The sequence below is a fragment of the Aquila chrysaetos genome, chromosome 20, assembly GCF_900496995.4.
Source record: "Aquila chrysaetos chrysaetos chromosome 20, bAquChr1.4, whole genome shotgun sequence".
NCBI classification, from domain to species: domain Eukaryota; kingdom Metazoa; phylum Chordata; class Aves; order Accipitriformes; family Accipitridae; genus Aquila; species Aquila chrysaetos.
Window position 1 is genome coordinate 6,764,492 of NC_044023.1, and position 25,762 is coordinate 6,790,253.

At 42.2% G+C, this 25,762-nt stretch overlaps 1 long non-coding RNA gene across 1 annotated transcript; it reads left to right on the top strand.

Moving 5' to 3' along the window:
- Window positions 1–21,667: 21,667 nt before the first annotated feature.
- On the top strand, window positions 21,668–25,558 carry LOC115333266. Its single transcript, XR_003920728.2, has 3 exons — window positions 21,668–21,814; window positions 23,745–23,846; window positions 25,392–25,558. It is a non-coding gene; the product is annotated as an uncharacterized LOC115333266 (long non-coding RNA).
- The last annotated feature ends 204 nt before the right edge of the window (window positions 25,559–25,762 follow it).

The following is a 25,762-nucleotide window of genomic DNA, read 5'->3' on the forward strand; positions in this document are numbered from 1 at the left end:
TGTGAAGGGTAAAGCTCTGGAAGATTTGTTCCCTTTCTGTTGCAAAATAGTCAGTGCCCATGCAAGTCCAAAAGACAGACGTGAGTTTGTGAAATGGTTTTGGAAGAGCGGCAAGGCTCGTGCTGTGCTCTAGCACAGCAACCTCTGGTCCTACTCAGAACAAGAGTGTATGGAAACGGCTCTTTCAGCCTGAATTTATGTCTGGGAGGTGGATTAAAACATATCACACTGGGAGCAGACTTGAATTCTTAAAAGCAAAACCAAATCTGAAACCCCACAGACCTGAAATGATTAGGTAGGCTTAAGATATGGAAAGTCAGTGTTTAAAAACCAAAGCAAAACCAAGTGCAAGCAGCGGCGAGCACATGCAGTGGCATTTGCTAAATGTTGTTTGTCTCTGAAGAAGGGGTACCCAGAGGGTGGATAAAAGGTGTTTGTGGTGCTGTGTGAAAATTAAAATCAGAACCTGAGTTAATCTCTGGAATAAATTCCTGTTGTGGAGCTGTTCCAGGAACTGCTCTGGCCTGGTATGTTTAATCACTTCAGTGGGTCTAGTGGTCCTTTCCTTCCTCACTGGGTGGAAACTGCTGGTTTAGTCCTTTTGTTTATTACTTCTACTTGCAAAGGAGCATGTGCCCACCACTGCTTTTTCATGTGCTCAGGCATCGCTTTTAGAAAGTATATGGCACAGAAAGGGCATTACCTTCTCTCTCCTTTCTCCACCAATCCTTGGACCATCCTTCCTCTCTCATCTTTATCTTGATATTTCCCACAGTTTGGTGCTTGGATGGGCAAGTCTGGGAAGTACAATAGCAGCATGGTGACATCTTTGATTCCTCTAAGCTCTTCTCTTATAGCATCCTATGCGAAATGTTTGCAACATGAGTGTATCAAGCACAGCAATAGCACAATCATTGTCAGTGGAAACACAGATCCAGAAAGAATATTATTCATTGCACCATTGGGGAAATTAAATCAAATTAAACCCTGTTTCATTTGTTGGGGTAGAAGATTATTCCTCATTGTGTGATCAAATTCTTTATTTGCCTTAATAAGGAATTCATCCAAAGTCTAAATTCTGAATAGCTCCAAAATAAAATGCATTTAAGCTGTGCCAAATACTTTGTCATTTCTTTTTTATCATTCAGAAGTGAGTCCCTTTATTTTTCTCTTAACTTAGTTACAACTCTTGCAGTTCATAAATTGAAGGGGGGTTGCTGCTTTGTTATGACATGAATTTTACCTTGTATTTAAGTGTTTGTTTTGACATCTGCTCCAAAAAGTTAGTCATGAGCTCAGGAGAATGAAGTGTTATTTCTTTCAACCTGATTTAGTCCAAGTGGAAGAAATTGCCTCACTTATGCTACATGCAATGTAGAACCAAAGAGCACACTGGGTCTTGGCTAATTTCGCTGAGGTTGCAACGGGGTCTTGCTTATAGTGCAGAGCTGATATTTATTTTTCTGCATTTTCCAGAGAGCTTAATACATGGGTACATATTAAAATAGAGATAAGAGACGATACTGCCTGTGACACGTAAGATAGGTTTGACAGAGAAAATCCCTTATCTTGGCCGTAGGTAAAGCAACCCTGGTGGAAATGGTGCAAACCTGTCTGATGTACGTCAGCCCCAGGTGACAGAAGGGAAGGGTGCATGCACCAGGCAGCGTCTATTCATGTTTCACAGGGGTGGCACCGTGGTGGGAAGCTCAAGTTAGTGGTAACAGTGATGCACAGTAGGGGAGGATGTGATGCAGCCTCTCCCAAGATGGCCTGGGCCTTTGTATTTCAGCTCAGGGATTGTTGATATTTGTATTAACTTTCAAGTAACAGAGGGAGTCGTGAGAGCTGCTCTCCCCGTGCAACATGGTGCTTGGCGTGACGAGGAAGCGTTCTGCTCTGCTGTTTGCTGACCTGCCCAGAGCACGCAGCACTGCGAGGGCACAGGGACTGCTTCATGCAGGTGGAAAGGTTTATTGGTTTGGGCTCTGGTGTTTGCAGGGGAAGGAAGGAAGGAAGGAAGGAAGTCAGTGGAAGTGAGCGCTCAGAATGGCTGAACTTGCCTGGCAGCAGAACACACAAACTTGTATGTGAAACCTCGCACTGCGATACCAACACACCCTTTCCAGTCCTTTAGCACAGCAATACCAGCGCTATCTGTGGGTGCGTGTATGGCAGCTCAGGCTGTGCTTGTCTCATGGGTGCTCCTGCTCACACTGCATGCAGTATTCAAGAAAATATTTTTGAAGTGTCTATGGGCTGGTTTTGTCTAGTGGAGACCAGCCTGCACACACAGGTGTGGGGCACAAAGGATGTTCAGGTAATAATTTCTGAAGTTACATTCCCTCCAGTGCAGAGCAGAAAAGCTGGAAGAGAAGCATCGTGGGGCTGTGGTCCTGCTCCAGCCTCCAGTATCGTCTCCCACCAAAGGAGAAGCAGTGTTCCTGGTAAAACCATATTGTGGTTTGATTTTCTATCTAATCATTCATCTTCAGGCACAGGGGCAAAAAGAGTAGACCATGGAAAGAAAATATCATTTAGCAGTCACATTTTTTTTAAATTATTATTGCTTTAATTTTATTTTATTTAGCTAAAACAAGCCTTCTGCTTCCTTGCCTCCAGTTCCCCTGCTCCCTGGCTATTAGGCAGTTGTGGGTTGTTTTTTTGGTTTCTTTTACCTTCCTCACTAACTGGGACATAAATTGTTTGAGTGAGAAGGAATTAGAGTGGGACAGATGGCACCACCTGCTGCTGGTGCTTTGCTCCTTGAAAGGCTTCCTAGCCACCGAGTCTGTTTTGGGCAAGATAAGGAGGAGACTCAGTCAGGTTTATCTACTTTCCTGAACTCCATAGAGAGTATTCTGGTTCTCCTTCCCACTCTCTCCTGTAAGCAGCACCTCATCCCATCCACCACTGGCAGGCAGGATAAGATCCTTTTTTCTTTAAGGCTTCATGGTCTTCAGGTTCTTCTGCCATTTCTGCTTCTGCTTTCTAGCTCGTGCTGCCAGCTCTGTGCCTTTTCGTCTATCCCTTCCCCTCCTTGTGAGTCTAAGGCTTAGTACTGGACTATACTGGCCAGTTAGGGGAGGATGCCAGCCTGGGGAGAAGAGGGAGGAAAGCGAGTATTAAAGGAAGGGGCTGGAAATCACTGCGGCCCCTTGGTCCTGTGAATGTGACCTATGTCTGGCAGAGCTGCTGGTCCTGGAAAGGAGGTCAAGCTCTCAACGTGATGTTCATGGGGCTCCCTCCCACAGCTTACAGGCATTCCTTAAGAAAAATTTTACCCACAAATTAAATATGAAGAGTAGAGCATACTAAAATTTTTCCAAAGCAGCCCGTGTATCTAAAGTCTTAGTGAACCTGATTATGATCAAACCACAATAAAAAACTCAACTGCTCTTCATAGAAATTAATTCAAATGGAATCCAAAGGTGGGAAGCTCAGGAGATCCTCAGCAGGTGGCAATTTGCTTAGCTGAGTTGTACTCAGCAGAGTGACTCTGGCTTAAATCTAAGTGCAGATCTATCTGTTGTATCCACTTACATGCAAAATATTCAACCAATTGTGTGTGTATCTCATCAAGAGCCCTGTCAAAGGCCCCAAGCAGACTGGAAGTCCAGAGGCAGCTACAATTAGTCAGGAAATGAATTGCAGTATCTCCCAAATTTAAGTGGAAGCAATAAGCAGTCAGAAACAAATGAATTTTTAATAATTACAAGTGGTGGCTGACTTGTTTTTTTTCCCTTACTTAAAAATGGCATCTGAAGCTTCTAAAATGTAGAGAGGCATCTGTTGTTGGGGGAAATGTGTTTAAAAATATGGTGTTTTCTTTGCAATGAGCCAGAGTAATGGGTCTTAATGTAGCAGTGCTGAGTCTTTATGTTCCTTGCTTATGGAGCATTGAAGAAAAGAGTAATTTATCAGGATTATTATGTTAAGAGAACAGCAGCAGCACTTTGAAGGGAGGGCTTACTCAAATAAATAACCGTGTAAAGAAATATTAATTCTAATGGATTTCCTGTACGTGCCATATGGATGCAGGAATATTCATGAAGTGACTCACCTGATCATCCTTATCCCAAGTGCCTGCAGAAGAACAATTTATTGAAGAAACATAACTTTGTTTTTAAAACAAAACAAATCCCAAAGAAACTAAAACATCTGAGGCTATGGTAGGCAATTTAAATATTTTTTTTAATCTTAAAAGCATATACCCATCTTATTCCTGGTGGGCTTTGCTTTAGATGTTTTCCCTAGAACTTTTCCTAATTAGCATAATGACTGCCAATTCCCACTCTCTGTATTGCAGAAATCACCCACCTTGTGATTTCTGCCGATAACTTAGTGGAGAGATGTTCCTGACAATTCCAGCTTCTTGTCGCTAGAACTGCTTTAAAAACATTATATATGTATATTAAAAAACCACAACACACATATATCTATCTATATACTGCAGCCTTTGTCAGCTAACTCCTCACTTTCTTCTATATTAGTGTCTCTCGGATGGAGAGCAGGGACCTGAAAGGGCAGGCTGATGATGTCTGAAGTTGTATGGTGTTGTCACTAATCCGTCCCCAGCTACAGGTCCTTTGCTTCAAGTCTGGTGTCATAAAAACAAGTACCAATGAAAGCTCTTTTTGTTTTCGATGAGCTCAAGTTTTCACTGTGTTTTGGGTTATAGCTGCAGGCTGCTTTGCTTTCCCTCATCACTCATAGACCTGGGACCCTTTTTCTTTCTAGTAAATTAACAGGAGATTTGGAAAAATCCTAAGTGCAAACAAGCTTCTGCTATGTACAGTGCCAGTTACCTGTTCAGGTTGTGTTATGTCAGTCTTATTAAACTCTGTAAGCTCTTGTTCTGACACAGCATTCGCTTAATCTTTGCCCTATTGATTTAGTCTAAAAATACACGTAGGCTCCTACCTGTGTAAACCTGTGAAGAAATTGATGCAAAAAGACTTATTTCTGAAGACTGCAGAAGAAATGCTGTTTAAGTTGAATCCAAAACACGAAGTGCAATTTTAGTGAAACTGTAAATTGAAAAGCTGGGCAGTCCATCTGGAGGAGGCTGCCTGATGCATTCATTTCCCATTTCAACAGCTTTCTCCACCTGCTAATGATGCATTTGACTGTTAGAGGCTGCCCTGCTGATTGCACTGCTCCCAGGAGAGGGCAGTTCAGCTCTTTTTGATTGTGAGCTGCATCGAGCTGCCGGTGCAGTAATTGTCAGCAAGTTTCAGGGTAATTATGACCAAGCCAGTAAGCGAATCATGGGTTTGCATCCAGATGGCTGTTCAGAAATGAGGGGTTGACAGAAAGGGGCTGTTACTTTGGAGGGAAAGAAGGTATGTTCCCAACTGGAGCAAAGCATTCATAATTTCTGGCAGGTTGTTACTTTTGTGATCTTTTGTGCTGTAGGTAAACTGCGTGACTTCTGCCTCCTCTGTCTTTAAAAAAAAGATCTCAGGCTCTGTCTTTTGTAGTTCTTTGTGATGTCTGTCCTGTCAGGACCAAGGAAGCTGCTCATCGCACTAAAGCAGTTACTTAAGGAAGAACATCTGGATGAGTAATGGGCTCATGGTCTCTGGGAGAAAGTGAAGGCCATTGTTGGAGGCAACTGTTGATGTGGATGTGATTATTGTAGCTGCTGCAGAGATCACAGGGAAAAGATGCTATCTGTGATTTTTGTTCCCCATTCAAAATATTTTCTAGAAAGTGAAAATTTAGGGCCTTGGTAACATCAGGGCCCAATCTTCCAATAGACCATCCAACCTCAATTTTTAGATGACTAGAGGAACAGTAAGTGCCAGTAGAAAATGCTGAATGCTAAAATAGCCCAGAAAAGAGAAATGTTTGGCAAGATCTTGCTGCAGGTCTTGAAAACTCTTCATCTTCATTTTCCACTTGGTATTTCATTGAATGAAAGCTGGACTTTTCTTTAGACTAAAACTGTGATTTAACACATGGTTCTGAGGAAAAGTTACTTTGTCATAGAAAAAATAGTGGTTTTCACTCTGTGAACTGTCAAAAGAGTGATGATAGTATCTTATGAAATGTAGTTTGTGCTTCAACTCATATTTGACTACAAAAAAATCTTTGAGCACTGACAAATGGCATTAAGGGCAGCATGGTCTACAGTGTTTGACTCATGGTTGTCTTCTGCTGTGGACTTCAGTTTGAGTTAGTGAATGGTGCACCAGTTTCACTCTGAGACACAGAACATGAGTAACACTGAGACGGAAAAGTTGTTTTAAACTGTAAATATTGCTACTATTAAAGCATTTTTCTTTTTCTCTTAGTTCCCCATAGTGTCAGGGAGTATGAGCTATTGCTGTGTGAACCTTTTTTATTGCTGGAAAGAAAAAGTCAGTTTTGTCTGAATTTTAATAAATACTTCTCTCCATTAAGATAAAAAACAAAGCAGAAATTAATTTGGATCAAATCCTTGACTTAGTCTGGAAAAAAGTCATTCCCATTTTTAAACATATCTTTAACATCAGAGGAGCAATGGAAATGAAGAGCTGGATTTATACAGAGACGTGAGGGAGAGAGGTGGGAGGCAGTGCAGATACCCCCCTTCCTCAGACACCGTACTTCGGGGTGATGGCATCTGCTGAAGATGTGACAAACTCCTACCTAAAAGGACCTCAGCAGCCAATGTTCAAGCCACCATGGTAGAGGCTGTAGGGTTGTTCTCAGTCTTTTATTAGGACTCTTCCAGTTTATCTAAAGAACTTAAATATTTATGAGAGCAAGAATTGATACCTCGGTGTCCTGCCTGTTAAGTAGATGCTCTAATCAGGCCAGGGAGACTTTCTTTTCACTGCCAGCTCAGCAGCTATTAGTCTCTGTTACAAACTGGATGAGCTCCAGGCAGAGAGGCTGAGCCTTTCGTGCCACCTCGGAAGAGAGGCCCTGAAGCTTTGTTTTCTGGCTTCCCTGGGCTGCGGAGCGGCGGCCCAAAAAGATTCACTTCTTGGGGCTTCGCTAGAGACATTTCATGCTCACCAGGAGGATGTGCTCAGTGGCTTGCACCGCACAGCCTCGGGACACACTCTTGTTCCATAGCAAAAGCACTTTCTGGGAAAGGGAACACTTGTTTCAAATCCCTGTTGTGAATCGGGCAAAGAATGAATGTCTGGGTTTTCCATATTCTGTGTAAATGTCCTTATTATGCTGGGTAGAAGGTGTTTATTGTCCTCTTCCATTTTGTGAGTCTACTCTGAAAAGAAAATCATTCAGCTGAAAACTGTGGGAGAACTTAGGCCACCTGTAAAATAACAGCACTTAACCTCCTTCCCTGGGATGGATTTTCTCAGCATTAGGAAGAAATGACTCTCCCTGGCTTGGCTAGCTGACATTTTGGGTAAGAGTTGAATCATCGTATTCCCAAGCTTCTGTTTCTGCCTTTCCTATTTCTAGATAACGTTCTAAAACCATGTTAGCAGGACTGAACATTTAACTTTTCTGTGCATTGCCTTCAAATGTTGTCAGAATGTGATACTGGGCTAACTTCCTAACTGGGTGTTTTCAGTAATGATATTTGCATCTCTCATATGTTTTTTTTTTCTTCCCCAAAACATTAATTTAGCAGCATAAAATAGAGCAACTCCTGGATAACCTTAGATAGCTAAGCTCTTTTAGAAACTGATATGAGATAAGCTGGTTTTCATTATGTTGCAGAGTGAGAGTAGAGGACCACACATGTTCATCTGACATGCCTCACGTAAGGAGCAATAACCTGGGTAGCACATGGAGAATTAGCAAAGTTCAAGGCATCTGAGCACAACAGGGATTTTTGCTTTCCATTTGAGATTTGAAAAAGCAATGATATACCGTTTAAGATAATGAACTTAGATATTGCTTCAGCAAGCTTTTATCCTGGGTATTACAGTAAAGTGTATTTCAATCAGAAGTTGTAGTCTTATATTGTAGCAAAATGATAATGGGAGGGGCCGAGGCATGATAAAATTAGGAAGAAAACTCTTGATCATTTGGGTAATAATATCTTCTGATCTGTCCAGAACTTAACTGTTGGAGAAGTCAGGTAGAAATCTGGTTGCGTGTGTTTCCTAATGCACCTAGAATTATTTGGGAGTAGAAGGAAAGGGGAAAAAATGAGGAAGCTAGGTCTTGGGAAAGGTTTGTAGTGAGGGAATTTTTCTTTTGTTAAAAATCAAATAAAAAAATCCACTTTAACAAAAATGTATTAATAAAATTAACAGTTGAGATTACCCAAGGTCTCATCACAGCCTACAGATTTGTAGATGCTACTGTTCTAGTCCACTATAACATGGGTAATTCACCATCTGTGAGTATATCACCTCCACAGGATGAAACAGGATCTCAGGAGCCCTCAGGCAGGTCGGAGACTTCTACCAGGCTGATGCTTGTGCTGGGGACTGGCAGCACTTTTCTGTGGTGACTGTGAAATCCAACATGTTCAGGTGCTGCCATGCACAGGGAGCTCCTTGGAAAGCTGTGGGATTGTGAGATATGGGCATAATGAGCTGCTAAGGAGGGGTCACGCAGAGGAATATGTTACCATATCAAGGATGCCTCTTTGGTTTATGTGAGTTGTTATAAGAGTAACACTCCTGTGAGTTATTCATTTTTGCATTGCGTGTCACTGCCTTCATGGCTGATTTTTATGGAGGAGAAAGTAAATGTGGCATTCAGAAACATCCATCCCAGTTCTAGGAGCACCTACCTGAGGAGTGCTTGCAACCTGCAGCATGATGCGGTCAGAAGTGTTTGCGGCAGGCACTTCCCTGCAAAGGCAACTTTGTGCGAGGCTCCTTGGGGCTTTGACTGTGGGGGAGTGGGGGGTGCGCAGGGCAGGGTGCACGCTTGGACCAGGCTCTCAGGTCTGCTTGAGCTGCCTTACCCTGATCTGGAAACATAAGTTGGTTTTGAAACTTGCTTGTTCTGTTGCTCATGGGCTGCATGTGCAAGTGGGACGTGCAGGTAGCAGGAGGCCACCGTAGGAGCTCCTGCTTGTTGAAATAAGTCTTAGATTACAAGGGGAAAGTGAGGAATCTATTCAAATATTTCTATCTGAGGTACTTCATGCAGCCATCTGAGGACCTGAGTTCTTCATTAATCTTAATGGATGCTGCCGTGCAGCTCCAATATAAACTCAATTACAGTTACACCCATGGAGATTATAGTGGAGTGCAAGTGCTGTCTCTGTGATCACAAAGATGATCTGCATTAGAGCTGACAACATAAGCCTGGCAGCCCGGTGCAGTGTTGTGGTGTAGGTATCAAGTGACAGATGAAGTGGGCAATAAAATTTATTAAGAGATTTATATTGTTCCAGTCCCATCCAGGTAAACCCCCAGAAATTTATGATGATAATTTTGTTCTTAAAATAGTAAACCCCACCAAATGCTGAAACATCTTCAGCAGCTAAGACTTCAGACTCTTCCCCAAGGCCATGTAACACTTTTACTTTACACTTGACTTAAATTACTCCAGTTAATATATCTTTGTCCTCTAACCTTTGCCAGAAAGGTCAAAATCATTTGCTAGCAAATGATAAACTCATTTCCTACCCAAGGACTCTCAGGAGTGTAATGATTTCTTCAACTTACAAATATATTTCTGACCAGCATGGGCAAGCCTTGTAAAGAATTTTACTTTCTACCACCTGCTGTGCCCCATGTACTAATCCACTTCTACAGGGACTGCTCGTGAGCTGAAGAGAGTAACTTCTGCCACTATTTAAAAATAAATAAGTAAATAAATTCAATACAGTTAGATGCATTTCCATCTCCTTCCCTTTAGATGTGCTACGGGCCCTGTCAAATTACACCATGTGAAAGGCCAAGATAAGCAGGTTTCAGTCCTGCACCAGTGACAGGTTTTCCATGCATAAACCCCACAGCTTTGAAGTCCATTATCTTGTAGTTCTGGGTTAGAAACTTCTTTTCTGTTGGAGAGAGGACTCCCTGCATACCACATCAACTGGGCTTTCCCTCCCAGCCATAGGAAGTTTAATCGGCACCAAAAACCAACATAGTTTTCAGATCATTCGTGAGTGTACAATGAGTTTTGTAAGTTGGACTTGTGATCACTAAAGTATCTGGCTTCGTTTATGAAAAATTATGAAGTAGCAATGACAAAACAGAGTAGCACCACCGGAACGCTTTGATGTGGCACTGGTGTGAAGAACAGATCGAGGATGTGAGGGGGGAAATCTTTCCCTGGTGCTGGCTCAGTGGACACTGGAAGTTGTTTTCCTTTCAGTCTCTCCTCTTCTAACCCGCAGAGCCTGTCCTTGATTTCAGAAATTGGGGTTAGGATCTTACACACATGGCTCACCTTTGGGTGTTAGACCTGCAGTTCCCCAGGGCAGGTGTTCTGTGTAAGGAGGGGGTTCAGCACTTGCTGACAATCTGGACTTTGAGATGCCAAGGTTGCTGGTTTCTGTTGGAAATCCTCCTCATTTCTGGAAATCGTGCTATGCCCTTAGGTGTGAGAAGTGTATGATTCTAGCTGTAGGTCTGCTGTGAACTCATTGCTAAATGCAGAACTTTAAGTTGCTTTTCCTGGTGCAGGACACATTTATTTTGTTTTATTTGTTTTTCAGCTTTTGCTGCAGTGACTTTCTGAAGTCAGGCACATTCTCTACACAAAGCAAAGAAGAAAACATATTTAATTTGTTTTCCTTTAGAAGTTACACCCCTTTGGCATGGCTTTCATTTACAACTGCAGTGATAACTAAGTAATTCATCTTCAGTGCAAATCAATAAGAGAATCTTATTTCATCTCCGTTTCCTTTCATTTTGTTTTTCTTTGCTATGCCACTTTTCTCCTGACTGTCTAATCCCTCTGTTTGATTAGAGGCTCAACCCTGCCAAGCGCTGCCTTTAGGTAATTGAGTTACTCACTCTTTTTCCTGCAACCTCTGTCCTATTTGAGAAAGGTTGGAGCACTCAACCATTGTTCATATGTGCTTAAGTTTAGCTGAATGTAGTTGTGTGTATGAACAGTTGCATGAATAACTGTATCTTTTTATTTCCTATATTGTACATTCCTCACTGAGCTGGCACATGGTGATTATCCTCTGATAGCCTTGCCGTTTCCTCCATGGGACCTCTGCTCCTTTGCTGCACGTGTCAGATGAATCAGGGAACAAATCCTGGTTGGGCAGTGAGTGCAGCTTGTCTCTGCGAGATCCTTGCCTCTCCTTTCAGAGCCTGGGGCTTTTGCAGCGAATGGGAAACATGTAGGAAGAGATCTTGGATTCATGGTTAGTGATCACCCCAGTGTGGTAGAGTCCTGACCACGCTGAAATGTGGTCTTGGGCATCTCCTGTCAACATAAACTCTATGTAGTTGTAAAGACAAATGAGAAGGATTTTTTTCTATGGTCTAACTTACAGCAGAACGCACAGTAGCTTTTAGGGTTTTTCTGGGTAAGTGGAGGGAGCTGGAGCATCACATTTTGAACAAAGGTACTGTATAAGCAGTATTCTTTTTTGATAGGATATAACATAGTATCACAGGTGGAAAGAAGTTACAGGCTTGCCTCTCTTTTGCCTGTCCAGAAAAGAGAGGAGATAATAGATCCTCAAATCAGTGGGTTGCTACGTCATATTAAATACGTAACTCAGTAGATTCAGTTGTTTTGAAGTCTTCTGGTCAAAAAATGTCTTTGCTGCATGTTTTCAGTGGTCTTAACTAGCTTCAGTGGGATGTCACCAGGGTTTTTTCCCCGTCCTTTTTATAAGTATGTTGTTTTCATCAGAAATGTGAAAACTTTCGATTTGGATATGCTGCCAAAGCAGAAGCAGACCATCTCTGAGACAGCAGTGGGGTGTTTCTCTGCCTTCAGTCTCTTCTGTGAGCAAGTGTCCGTGCCCGAATTGTACATCCTGCAGTAAACTGTTATGTGGAGCTCTGTAAATACTCTGCAATGGCCAACAGAGGGGAACTATTACCTGCTTTATTACCTAAAATATATAGCTTGGTCATAAAGGAGAATAGTGACATGAAGTACAGAACTACATCGTCTGTAAAGCCACTAGGATGGCATAGTGAGCTAGAAGAGTTGCAAACACAATTTCACGTGATTTGTCCAAGATGTTCTGCTTTTGCTTAAAATTTTCTTGGGAGTTTAAAATATTCTTGCCAGCCTTTTCCTAATGAAATCCAGTTGTGGTACCAGCTATAAACAGGATCTTCTCTGCATTTCCTTGTGTTAATTTCCTCCCGTGCATTATTCAAACTATCTTTTGAGCTGATGAGCAGAACTGCTGCTTCTCTCCTTTTGTGGGGACTGCTTCTGATGGGCAACCAAAAGAATGGATTCTCCTTCCAGTTTAAATTAACAGCTATTTTAATGAAGTAACTGAGCTGTAATTAAACCTGCCACTTATTAGTCCCACGTCATTTCAGTTGCTGCTGACATGAAGCAGAGGTATAAATTTTATTACTGTGAGCTTCCATCTGAAGAAACTGTCCAGTTCAGAGAATATCTCTACACGTCAATCACATCAGCACTGAGCATTAATTGTTTATATCTGTATGTAAAGCCTTCATTAAAGTTTCCAGAGACAAACTTTCAGACCTAAAATACATCTTACAGCTTCAAAGCTTTTCACTTGTTGTGATTTAACCCCAGCCAGCAAGTAAACACCACGCAGCTGCTCTACCATTCCCCCTCCTCAGCTGGACAGGGGAGAGAAAATATAATAAAAGGCTCGTGGGTCGAGATAAGGACAGGGGGAGATCACTCACCAGTTACTGTCATGGGCAAAACAGACTCGACTTGGGAAAAATTAACTTAATTTTTTGCCAATCAAACCAGAGTAGGGTAATAAGAAATAAAACCAAATCTTAAAACACCTTCCCCCCACCCCTCCCTCCTTCCCAGGCACAGCTTCACTCCTGAATTCTCCACCTGCTCCTGCAGCAGCGCAGGGGGACGGGGAATGCATGTTATGGTTGGTTCATCATGCGTTGCCTCTGCTGCTCCTTCCTCCACAGAGGGAGGACTCCTCACACTCTTCCCCTGCTCCAGCGTGGGGTCCCTCCCACAGCAGACAGTCCTCCACGAACTTCTCCAACGTGGGTCCTTCCCACAGGCTGCAGTTCTTCACGAACTGCTCCAGCGTGGGTCCCTTCCACGGCGTGCAGTCCTTCAGGAGCACACTGCTCCAGCGTGGGTCCCCCACGGGGTCACAAGTCCTGCCAGAAAACCTGCTCCAACGTGGGCTCCTCTCTCTACAGATCCGCAGGTCCTGCCAGGAGCCTGCTCCAGCGCGGGCTTCCCATGGGGTCACAGCCTCCTTCGGGCACCCACCTGCTCCGGCGTGGGGTCCTCCCCGGGCTGCAGGTGGAGATCTGCTCCCCCGTGGACCTCCCTGGACTGCAGGGGACAGCCTGCCTCACCATGGTCTTCCCACGGGCTGCAGGGGAATCTCTGCTCCGGCGCCTGGAGCATCTCCTCCCCCTCCTTCTTCACTGACCTTGGTGTCTGCAGGGTTGTTTCTCTTACATGTTCTCACTCCTCTCTCCGGCTGCCATTTCTGTGTTCCCCGCAATTTTTTTTCCTTCTTAAATACGTTATCCCAGAGGCGCTACCACTATCGCTGATGGGCTTGGCCTTGGCTGGCGGTGGGTCCGTCTCAGAGCCGGCTGGTGTTGGCTCTGTCGGACATTGGGGAAGCTTCCAGCAGCTTCTTACAGTAAGCCACCCCTGTAACCTGCCTGCTACAAAAACCTTGCCACACAGACCCAATACATCACTCAGTGCAGACAACACTGTAAGTATCTATTGAGCTTTTTATCCATGGTTTTGGGGTGTGCTGTGCTAAAAACAGAGAAGGGCCGTCTGTGTAGTAAAACATGGGCATGCTTTAGTAGTTTGTTTGCAATAAAAAAAGGAAAAAAACAAATAAAGTGGGCAAAATTAGTGATACTCCAGCACATAGTGTAGACTTGGGTGTAGACTTGGCATGTCACTGCATAGGATTCAGATGTTTAGTATGTGCAGTTTTCTCTAGGTAGAACTGCTGATGGATGCACTATCAGTTTGCTATTTTTAACTCGTGGATGTATGTCAAATTATTAAGGAAACAATAGAAAACCCATGCTGAACCAGAGAGCATAACCAAGAGGGGATAAACAACTTCTAAATTTTGAAGTTACCTGATGCTGTGACTAGCAAAAATCTAAAGATATTAGGCTGCTTCTAGTAAGAGCTGCTTCAGCTTATCCAGCCTCTAGGTAATTTAGAGGGACGTTTTGGGGGGAGTTATTAGAAATCTCCTTAGCTTACTTTATGGACACCTAGGCAAAAATACTCATCTTTAAACACTTCTAAAACAATATCTGTGTGAAAAGGAAAGTGGCACTGAATGAGACGCACAGATATATCTGAAAGTGAGTTCTGTATTAGGAGAAAATCTGCCTGCCAGTGCCCACCACCTGAAGCAAAGACTGTCTTGCATCACTCCATATCCTGCAGTAATTGCTGTAATAGCCATACTGCTCCATTTGGTATGGGAGTGCCATGGTTTGTCTGTCCCAGTTTTGAATTTTCAAACAACAGACTTTATTTAGCTTCAGTAGGGCAGTTTCCTCTTAGCTTTGGAATGCTTTGCAGCCAGCCTCTTGGAATAGCAGCATCGTGGATAGGCGACACTGATGCTGTCGGCGATGGATATGGCACACAAATCTCAGCACTGCTCTTCCAGGTCCTCTCCCCTTTCAGTCCTAACATCAGGCTGAATGCCAAAGCACAGAGCAGGAGGACTGCGCTTGTGAGTGGGGACCTTGCATGTGGAGGAGTTGAAATCGGCATTCCTCTGCAGCAAGAAGCTGGTGGAGCCTTTTAATTAGCCTTTGGGCTTTGAGCATTGGCAATGCAGTTTTTGTTCTGTGTAACAATTTAGAGCTTTCCACCACAACTCTGAGCCTAGATAATAGTTTTCAAACATCCTCCTCGTGATTCTTACATAAATGCAGGGCCTCTAGAAAAATATCCAGGTGTGAAACTTGAGATAAAATGTTGCCAATGGGCACTGCTGTTCTTTGTGAGAATACCTATCACCTGGTGTGGAGGTCTTGCATTGTCACTGTTCCTGGTGGTTTGAGACCAATTATTGCTGGGCAGGAAAGAAAGAATATGCAAGAATTGTGTGTAATAACCACTTTTAAGATGCTTTTGTAGTGTTTTTTTTGTAGCTACCAGTCTGCTAAACTGTTTACCTCCTAGAGACCATTTCTGATGAAAAGCCCAAGGCAGTTTTAGCTGTAGCTTTTTGCAAATTCCCCACAAAAAGACCCTCCTCCTCTTCTTGTTGTCACCCCTTTTGCTACCTATTTCTCACTCATTTTAATGGACATAACCTGAATTTTTATTGGAGCAAGTAAGGTCAAATTCAACCTTACCATCTCTGCTGTGATTTGGAAACTGTTTTCGTGTTCAGGGAGCCATTGCTCTCCAACCTCAGCTTGGAGACCTCTCATAAGGATAACACTATCTCATAAAATTAAAATCCATGCAGTCAATTACTGGGATTTTTTGGTTAGTAATTAACTACTTTGATTGACATCCTGTCTGGGTTTTTGGGGAGGGATTTTGCTCTGAGGAAATCAGTCTACACATTTAATAGCTTAGCACTGAGAAAACCTTGAAATATTAAAAAGGTATTTTAATATAGGCTGTAGCATGGCTTGAGCCATCAGAGCTTTTAAAAAAGTTTAGTGTTTGGTTTCGTGGTCAGAAACTCAGAAGTACTCAGCCCATATACATGGAGCTCTTTTAAAATCTGTTCACAATTATGAATACCCGCTCTTTTGCAATCTGACTTTCAGTCCTTTGTTTGAGACTTAAAATGTAATTTTCCTTAGGCTGAGAGGGCCATGATAGAAATCTCTTTTGCTGTCAAGCACATCCATTGCTGGACTCAGTTGCCAGCAGCAGTGACAGGAACTCTTCTTCACCCTCTGTCTCTGTACAGGACGCATATCCTTGTGAAAAATCCTATAAAACCTGTGATTTTTCTAGCATGCCAAATGCCACATAGTTCAGGCTATTTTGGATTAAAGTAAAGATCAGGTCCTGACTGCAAGACCTCTTGGAGGGCTCTCTGCTCGTCTTGCCCACTGTCTGTAAAGAAGTATATCTCCTGGTAGTCTGGCCGCAGTGCTCAGCTTTGCTTGGTTTCGTGTAAGTGAAAGACAGTAATAGCAGGTTACTGCTATTGGCTTTGACTTTTTTGCTGTTTGCCTGACTGTTGCCATTTCCTCTCTCTTAACCTGTAGCTACAGGCATCAACAGTAGTATCACATCATTTGGAAGCTGCAAACAAGGGGTTATGCAATGCTCACACACTCCTATATGCAAAATTCAAACTGTCCAATATAGCTCTTTTTTCTTAAAAATTCCAAGAGGTCTGTACCAGGGAAATTGGCCTCATTTTTTTTTCTTCTAACCAAGTACTTTTTAAGTGCTAAGTGATTCCAGAACCTTAAAAAAAAAAAAAAAAAAAACCAAACAAAAAAACCCAACCAAACAACCAAAATACCAAAACCCCCAAACCATTAAGAGAAAGTCTTGGACATTCATCCATATTTTCCAAGAAGCAGCCTAAAATTTTGACAGTGGTTTCATATAGAGATGTTGAAAAGTGATGTTGTGGGGGCAAGTCATTATTTAATGAAGTCATGTTTTGTGACTCAACTCTCAGTAAAGGTGCTCTCCGGATCTGACAGTTACCTTAACTGTTGTTTCTAATCTTACTATTTGTTCACCATAACACTGTCCAGCGTAACTGCATTGTTTTATCTTTCACTATTTTGAAGAGGATGTGTAGGAGTTATCACTGGATGTGATAAGTGCCCCATAAGGAGCCGAGAGTCATCAGAACTTACCTAAAGCATGTATTATGAGATCATGAGAAAAAGTTCAATTTACTTATTCCCTTGAGAAAGATTTCTGAATGTTATAGAAAGTTTAGAAAATGAAATATAAAGGAATTAACCATCTTAAACTGACTCAATGTTTATACCCAGAAAATGAGGCTTTTTAAGGTGAGTCAAGATGAGCACCAGGAGTGGAAGCACCTGCTCCTTCTTTAAATTTTCTTTTTTTTTATAAAGACAGCATGTGATGTTGGTGCTTTCCCAGTAGTGGATAATTGAACTCAGCAGCCAAACTGAATCTGGTCTTCAGATGCGCATACCTTTTATCTTGTATAAAGAGTCAGGATAGCTTTAACCATTCAGAGAATGATTGGGCTGGGATAACTGGAGTGTAGAAAGAAAGACCATCTCAAAAGCTTTGCTTAAATACAAAGCTCAAGGAAGGGACATCAGTCACTAACAGAAAACCCATCATCCAAAAGTCTGGGTGTAATGCTTTAACATATCAGACCAACTTTACAAAGCAGAGAACACAGTCAACCCTGGCAATCAAAATGTCAGTGCTTTATACGTTCCCAGTTTTCTGCAAAGAATTGAAACATCAATTCAAACAAGTACACTATGTTCAGTCTATGAATGTTCATTTTCTTTTAAGATGCAATTACCTTCAAGTGACTTGCAGTGCCTCCTGGTTCGCCGGCTTGAAACCCAGCAAAAATACATACCTTAAGCTTGACGTGTTTTCTTTAGCTGAGGAAGGAAAGCATCTTTCCAGGTAGGTCTGCTAGTGAATTTTAGAGACATGGAGGGTGAAGGTGGGCACTTACCTTACTGGGACTTTGGCGAGCGCTTGAGTGCAGACTTCTGATGGGTGCTCAGGGATCCATAGTGACTGCATGTGGTCACTGAAGATTTTGGCTTTATATCTATAAAAGGCATAAAATACAGATTATATATAAATATATACAATATAGTTGTTTGTAATATACAGCATACATCTAAAAGCATGATGATGTCATTTTCCAAGGGGAAGCGATTACCTTAAACAATGAAGAAATATTTTAGATTATTTTTAAACTAAAGAAAGAAAGTTTTCCTGAGCAATTTCAGCACACCAAACCTATAGGAAGTGTACATTTAATGCTAAGGAAGGTGCATATTGAAAAGACTGAGCGACTGAATGTCAGCATCAAATGGAAAACAGCGGCTGACAGTGAGTGAGTGGGAGATTGGGCTGTCACATCAAGGGGGAAATTAATGCATGGAAACAAAAATGAAGTAACATTTTATCAGCTAGTTGGATAACTTATAATGATGTTCAGCTTTTGGACACAATGCCTTAGGCAGACTGATGATGTGTGAGGAGCCCCAGTGTAGATCTGCCAAGTCATACATATTTTTAGGTGTTCACACAGTTTTCAGTGGGTGCAGAGAGAAAGAAGAGGTGAAAAAAAAAGAGATTACAGTAAAAAGTGCTAGTGCTCTGACACCGTGATCTCTGGGAAGTGATGCCCATTAAAGAGGAATAGAACCCAAGAAATATGGATGGTTGCTTGACAGGACAACCTCAGTTGCATCTGTACTCAGTCACTGCTCTTACATAAAATGATTGCTGGCAAAAAGTGAGTGGCTTAAAACCTGAATTTTAGAGATTTTCTTCATCTTTTTGGTTTGCTTCCCAAGGACCCAATTATCTGGTGCATGAAAACAGATGCTTATATATTCACCATGATCAGTCAGTATTTTGCAGGTGCTAAGCCCCCTTCTTTTGACATGATTTTCACCTGCTGGAAAGGAGAGTGGTTTGTGACCTCTCCAGAGGAGACCTGTGCTAGCATGTTGCTCTTATTTTCTTTTTTTAACAGTTCCATGTGTACCTGCATGAAAGTTAGCTCATGACTTATGAGCAGAACACAAAAGTGGTTTCTCTCTATGGCCCAACACTGCTTCATTCCAGTCATTCTTTTAAATTGTGCAGGAGGATTGAGGAAGGGAGAAAAGGCTGCTGGAAGGGCAGGGGCAGCCTGAGCAGCACAGCTGCACTTACAAGCATTTGAGTTGTATAAGAGAATTGCATGTCTTAGCTTGGGCTCTAGTGTATATATATATATATGGGTCAGCTGTCAAATGGAGGTCTGTATTTAGGCTTGAATTAATTTCCACAATTTCTTAAGAATTCACATAATTATGGCTGGTCCTTTCTCTTAATCTTGCAGACTTTGGAGGGATCTGTAAGCCCTGCAGGTTGGTGGTATTGCTGTTGGCTGCTTTGGTACCTCCCTGCACTTCCAGGCTGGGCATGAGCCTGCAGCCCCGATTTCCTCCAACCGTTCACGTAACATGGTTTCACTATCGGGCAGGTTCACTGCAAAATTTGTAAATCTTTAAAGTAAACTGGGCCTATTAAAAGTCCTAATTTAAAATACCTTTCTCTGTGCTCCATGTGGGTCCTAAACTGGAAGTAAAGCACCATGTGGGCTTGCTTGCCCTCATCCTCACAAATGTCTGTATGTTTTTCCCAAACTTTAAAAACTGTTGTTGTGTCTAAAAGCCTCGTATCTAACGTGTGTTCAGATTTTATAGGCTAACAGGTCAGTTCAGTCAGCGATGCCTACAGGACTGTGACGTTACTTAAATAAAATATTTTGAAGTTCTGATTAAATGATTCAAGCTATGTTACCCAGCTGAGATCATTTTGGTTTTGCTGATTCTTTGTGCTTGAAAGGTATCACTGCAGACAGGAAGAAAAGTGCAAACCAGCTGCTTAGGCTGATGTTTTCATACTGTTGTCCTTGGATGTTAGAAATAAATGCATGTGAGCATCAACTTGTATGAAATGGAGCTCTATTTTATCATTTGAGTCCATATTTCACTTCCAATTGGTTTCCTGTGGGTGCTTATTTTGACTGACCTCTTCTTATTTGCATTAAAAGTTCATGGAGTAATTTCCATTTCCGAGGACCTTTGCTCATATGACTTTTGCTATCATCTTGCCAGGGCTAATGCACTAACCAGGCTCAAGGGGGGAGCAGTGCCTCTATCAGGAGCTTCCAAACGAAACAGAGGAACTGCTGATGAAATAATGATGTTACTCAGCAGATAATACTCATTTGCTTCAGTGCTGACTGAAGTGGAAGTTGCATTTGGTATAAAGATTACCATTCTGATGATAGATAAAATAGGGGAGGAACAAGAAGTGTTGTTTCTTCTAATCTTTCCCTTTGAAGCATCTGCATGCATAAAAATGATCATTTTGGGAAAATGCACATTTGAAAGCCAGAATGTACTAATGTGGTGCTTTTCAAACCAAAGGACTTTGTATGCTTTTACAAAATGTCAATGAAACGTCTCTGACATGGGAGAGAATGCAACGGTTTTAAAAAGACACTTTTTCCATTTTATCCTATAGAAATATTCTGGATTGTTTTTCTTTGCTGTTGGCTGCTTGCGAAGTGGCAGCTCAGGCTGAGAGGACTTTTATTGCCATGATGCTGGAGCCTTTGGTCAGTGCAGGTGGGAAATTGTTGTCTGTCCAAATAAGCTCCTTCAGCAACTGGGTATCCTCCTGGATGGGCCCTCAGCTGACATGGCCAGTTCAGTTTAGGTTGTGAAACCTAACTGCTTTCTCTGATTTCAGGTAGCAGGTCTCTGTAGTTCCTAGTATGTTCTATATACCCATGAAGCAAAAGACTTTTGTGTCTTCTTTAGACACAAAAGACTTGTATAGACCCGTGAAACAAAAGACACTTGTGTCATGTTTAGAAAGTTTGGATCATTTCCACAGAAAACACTTCAAGGGAATGGGCAAAGGTAGAGCAACGCCAGGACCTGTTCTGCTACGCGCCATGCGCTGTAGGCTGTCCAGAGAGACAGAAGTGACCCGGTCAGTCCAAGGGGCTGGATCCACCCAGTCCGTAGCGTGCGCCAGGTCTGGGCCTGTCCTCATCTACGGAGCGGCATGTCCGTCAGCGGCCCCCGTTTCCTTACCCTCAGCATCTGAACTGCCCCCAGGAGGATGTCTGACCCACCCGTGGGCTTGTAGGACAATGTCACTGGTTTGGTTGCAACATGGGCACGTGGTGGAGCTAAACCGTGGTTGGAGTCGCTGCGAAACTTCACCAGTTGAGCTGTCTGATAGAGACTCAACAGCAGCCGACACAGGCGGAAGCTGGAGAAGCCAATAGTTAGGGATCAGCTAACTGCCAGTTAGATTTTGGTTCGGTTAGGCTTGGTCTGCTAAGGGTTTCATTCCTTTACTGACGAGTTAGTGCAGTTTGTGAAAAGGCTCCTCCTTAACAACCCTAAAAGTGGTGTGGGACAAAATGCAGAACAGAAAGTTTCTTTTTGAGAAAAGATCAAAAAGTGCATTTTTCTTATGAAACTCATTATTTTTTCTTCTGTTTTATTATTTTATATGATTTCACGGCCTGCTAATACCAGCAAAGTGGGCTGTTACATGTCAAATCACGCCAGCATTTCCAATCATCTCATATGGCGTAATCCCAATAGCATATTTCATTTTTATTTAGTTTAAATATTGTAGGCAGAAGAACGTTACATTTTATTTTCAGCTCAGAAAAACTGTTATGTATTACCAAGAAATATTTTTATACTGTGATTAGATGCTGTGATTATAAAGTAATACTGTTACTGGTGTGTCATACAGTCAGGTCAAATAAGAAACATAAACAATTAAATGAAAAACACTGTTTCAAGTTACCTCAGTACTAACCTGAGGGGAAGAATTTTTTACCATTTTTATTTCAGTGTCTTCTCCTTTACAGGGAATTTTGGAAATGAACTGTTTTTTAATTCCAACTTGTGATGCACACTTTGGACTGGAATCAAATCTGGAAATAGTGATGCGTCAGGAGCAGCTGAAACCTCACGCTCCGGGTGCAATCATAAAACTTTCTGCTGCGGCTTCTAATCAGGTGAGAACTCCAACTAAAATTGATAGAAACCCTGCCTGTGGAGTTTTGGCCTTGAGAAGTGAGCTGTGAACCAAAAAAAAAATAAAAAAAAAAAAAATCAGGGAATCAATGCCAGAAAAAACAAGATAGTCCAAAGGACTGTTTCTAAGGAAAAAACTGCACTGAAAAATATTAATGATGGAGTATAATCGATGTCTCAAAAGTGGTAATACAATATTGCATGAAAGAAAAACTTAGCATAATTTTACAGAAATAGATGAAAGAAAAGAACGTGAATATTGAAATACTGGGAAGTTTAAGGGCAGTAAGAAACAGTAACACCATGGCAATTAAGAATCCAACCTCCAAGGACAAGTCTTGTTCAAGGGTCAGTTGCTGAGTTTCAGGGAAGTAGAGGTCTTATTGCCCCACCGGTGGGGACCCAGGTATGAACAAGGGTCATTACCAAATAAAGTTACTCTGGGCTGACCCTGTCTTTTATTATCCAACCCATGCATTACTGAAAATATGGTAAGTGAAGGCACTTAACTGAGCAATGCCCTTCTAGGAAGACTAGATGTAACCCTTAGCCTTGGTTGAGTAGTCAGAGGTTGCCTAAACCACACTGGTGTTTTTCTGTCGTCAGCTGTAGCTGTGCAAGTGAAAGGTTCGTGCTTTCTGCTCTCATCTCTATAACCATTCCTTTTGGGTCCTCTTCCCCATCACCTAGCTAGGGTTGCAAGCCCGTGAAGCAATCCACACAAAGTTGTACACAAGTCTGTAGGCATTAGGACATCCCCTTCGGCATTTCTGTGATATCCAGTCCCTACTTGCCCGCAGTATTAGAAATTGTCTCTACTCAGGTTACACAGGCCCAGTCTAGTAGAGTTTTTATCTGCGGCTTGGGGTCTGTGCACCACTAAGTCTGCAGGATTAGTGTTCAATCTGTCTTATTTTGTATGTTTACGCTGTCCTCAGGTGGCAATCTCATTCTCAGTAGGACCTTAATTTTCCAATGTCCTTTTAGGAAGAATTGCATGATCAGGTGGAAATGTTTTCAAAACTGATGCTAGCCAAGCTGTATTCCAGTATAAATTACAATCAGCAGTGATTATATGCTTAGGAAATATTATCCAGTATTACATCCTGCAACCTGCTATTCTCTTCTGTGCAAAAAAACACTATTCATTGATCGAGGAGATCTTTGTTTCTTTTGAATCTTCTGAAGAAAGTTGTAAGTCTCTGGAGTGTTTTGAAATTTAACTGTCATATAGAGATGAGCTGCACGTCCAACCACTTGTTTCAACTACAGCTAACAAAAAAGGGTTAAAAAACCCTTCCCTGCTCTGGGACAGAAATGCTCTTCTAGAGTAGTTAATTCAATCAATTGTCAACAGACAAATGACCTCATAAATCAAAGGAACCTATAGAGAGATCAGTGTGGAAATTGCAAGAAGATACACCAGTGATAAAAGTCTTCTTACTGTGAGATTCACTGTTCCCTCTGGCTGTTTGGGAGGAGTTGATGTGTGGAGTTAAACCCTCTGCTCTTCCCCCCTCAACAAGACCCCGGTTTCTCTCAAATATAGGACTGGCCCAAAACTACTGCACCACGAGACAACTTGGGATAAAAGGAGTCCAATGAACTCTATTTTCAAAGCATCTGGAAGAAATTGGTCAATGCAGTCTGTGTGCTAAATGATTGTTTGTGTAATTTAAGTCTGAGTTAAGAAAATCATAAGTAAAGGTAAGTTATTAAAACACAAGGAGTATAAAACAAGAGGTAAAATATGCATCCACAAAAGCTACTCCACTTGTGTGTATAAATCAGGAGACTGTGTGCTCAAGTAGAGAATTAGGCTGAGTTGCCTGCTGTTATGCATTTAAATTAAGCAGGAGCCTAATAGCTTTTTAAAAATCTGGCCCTAAGTGTTTTTTTTTTTCTTCTCAGGGAAGAGATCATCTAATCAAAATAGTGCTTTAGAAGAAAGAACACTTTAATGCCGAACATGAGCGAGGAGCTCTAACTACTGATAAAAACTCCACTGCTTGGGTAAGATTTGTTACTGTGGCTAAAGTGGCTCTTTGCAGCCAAGTTGCTGGTAGAGATGGGAACAGGGAGAAACGATGCCATAATGTTAACAAAATGAATGGTGTTTCTGTCCTTGGGGTGGGCGCTGATGGAAGGGTTGTTTTAAGTTTATTCGCTTTCTTTGCCTTACATTCTGCTGCTGCAGAGCTGTACTGAGGTTTTTAAAAAGGTAAGCCCCTGGATGTCAGCTCAGCAGTATATTCAGTCACAAGATTTCTTCCTGTTAATGTTTCATTTCCACATGAGATTGCATACGGGTTTCTATAGAATTTCTCTCCTTTGATCTTTTGAACTGTGTTCTAAAATAGGCGGCAGAAATTTCCTAGAAAGTTTTGACCTAATTTCTTGTCCGTATGAAAAGATACGGTGGTGTTCAAATCAGCTGCTTCAAGGTAGTGTAAGGAAAGCAGCCTTTCCCCCCTTCTGTTTAGCAAAGAGGTGATGCTTCAAGCACAGCACTACTGCTCGGGAGACTCAGCTCTATCCTCTCCCTGGGTTTTCAGCAGTTTGCTTCTCTACCTGCAACAGATCATTTTGCCTCTTTATCAAAACATCTTTATCTAAACATGGAATTTCTGTATGAGCTGAATGCAATAGCACATATGCAAAGTATTTTTAGTACAAAGTACCTGTGTCTTTCGCCTCCTATTGTTGTACTCTACAAATACCTGAAAATCAGAGTGAAATACAAATACTTTTTCTGCAGAGATCAGTTGCTAGCAGGGACTTTAAAAGTGAGTTCAGTCTAATTGCTGCATTTTGGAGCTTTACAGAGCAGCTAGTTTCACTTGACTGTCAGGAGATGAGATTACGGTTTTTAGGTCTGCAATTAGAAGATGACCTGAAGGTGCCTGCACTGCCTCTGGGAAGGGCATGGCTAAAAAGCCAGTCCAAAATTCAAACTGCATTCACTTTGCCTGCCCCTTTTGGGCCTAGCATTTACTGTCTGTGTCTGCTGCAGCTGGAGATCCCCCGACAGACGGAGAGGCAAAGGATAAAGGGGAAGCAGAGGTGCTGAGCCCCTGCTGCCTGCACGTTTCTGTGTACACTTAAGAGAGAAGCAGGAAGCTAAAAGGGTCAGCTGTCCTTAAACACTTCTGATGCTGACTGGGAGTGCTGGGCCATGCAGGAAAGAAGGTGGTTGCAGCAGAGAGCGGATGGGAGGCAGTCCTGGGAGTCAGCACGTGTTCAGGAGGAGGAAGGACTGAGCCCCCAACAGGCAGACGTGCATCCAAACCTGGCAGGAGGGTACTGAATTTGTTCTAGCAGCACACTGGACACATTTAAATTTTTGTTGTTTTACTTTTTGGTTTGTTTTCATAAAATGCACCAACTGAAGTTAAAACTTCCCATGTAAATGTCTATACCTGCTTCAGCGTAGACAGGAATTCTGCTGTGCTGCACGCTTTGCATGCGCACTGTCTGGGAGCTCACTGGGAGCAGGCAAGAGAGATTGAATCTGTTTGAATTATTACTGGGCTAGTGCTAACTTTCCAACTCTCCTAGAGGCCATGGGTATTTTAAAAAGGGATGCAATCTGTCCAGATATTCCTGGCTTCTTGCTGGATACTTGAAACCAATCAGCCTCTGAAAAATCTTCTGCGACTTCCACTGCATTTTATGTCTTGGGCTAAACTGATCTACAACACAACTGTATTGTCTACAGCACAGAACAACACCTGGTAAATCAAACCACTGTTTCAACTTTCCCTTTATTCTTTTTCCTCTTTTTTCCTGCTGTCCTTTTCTCCCCCTCTATGTTTATCTACTGCTTTGTATTTTCTCAGTCTTTTTAAGGCTCTTACCCACCACCCAGCTTCTCTCCCAACATCTGTTAACCTTCATGATAGTCTCTTCTGTCTTCTCGTGCTGTCTCC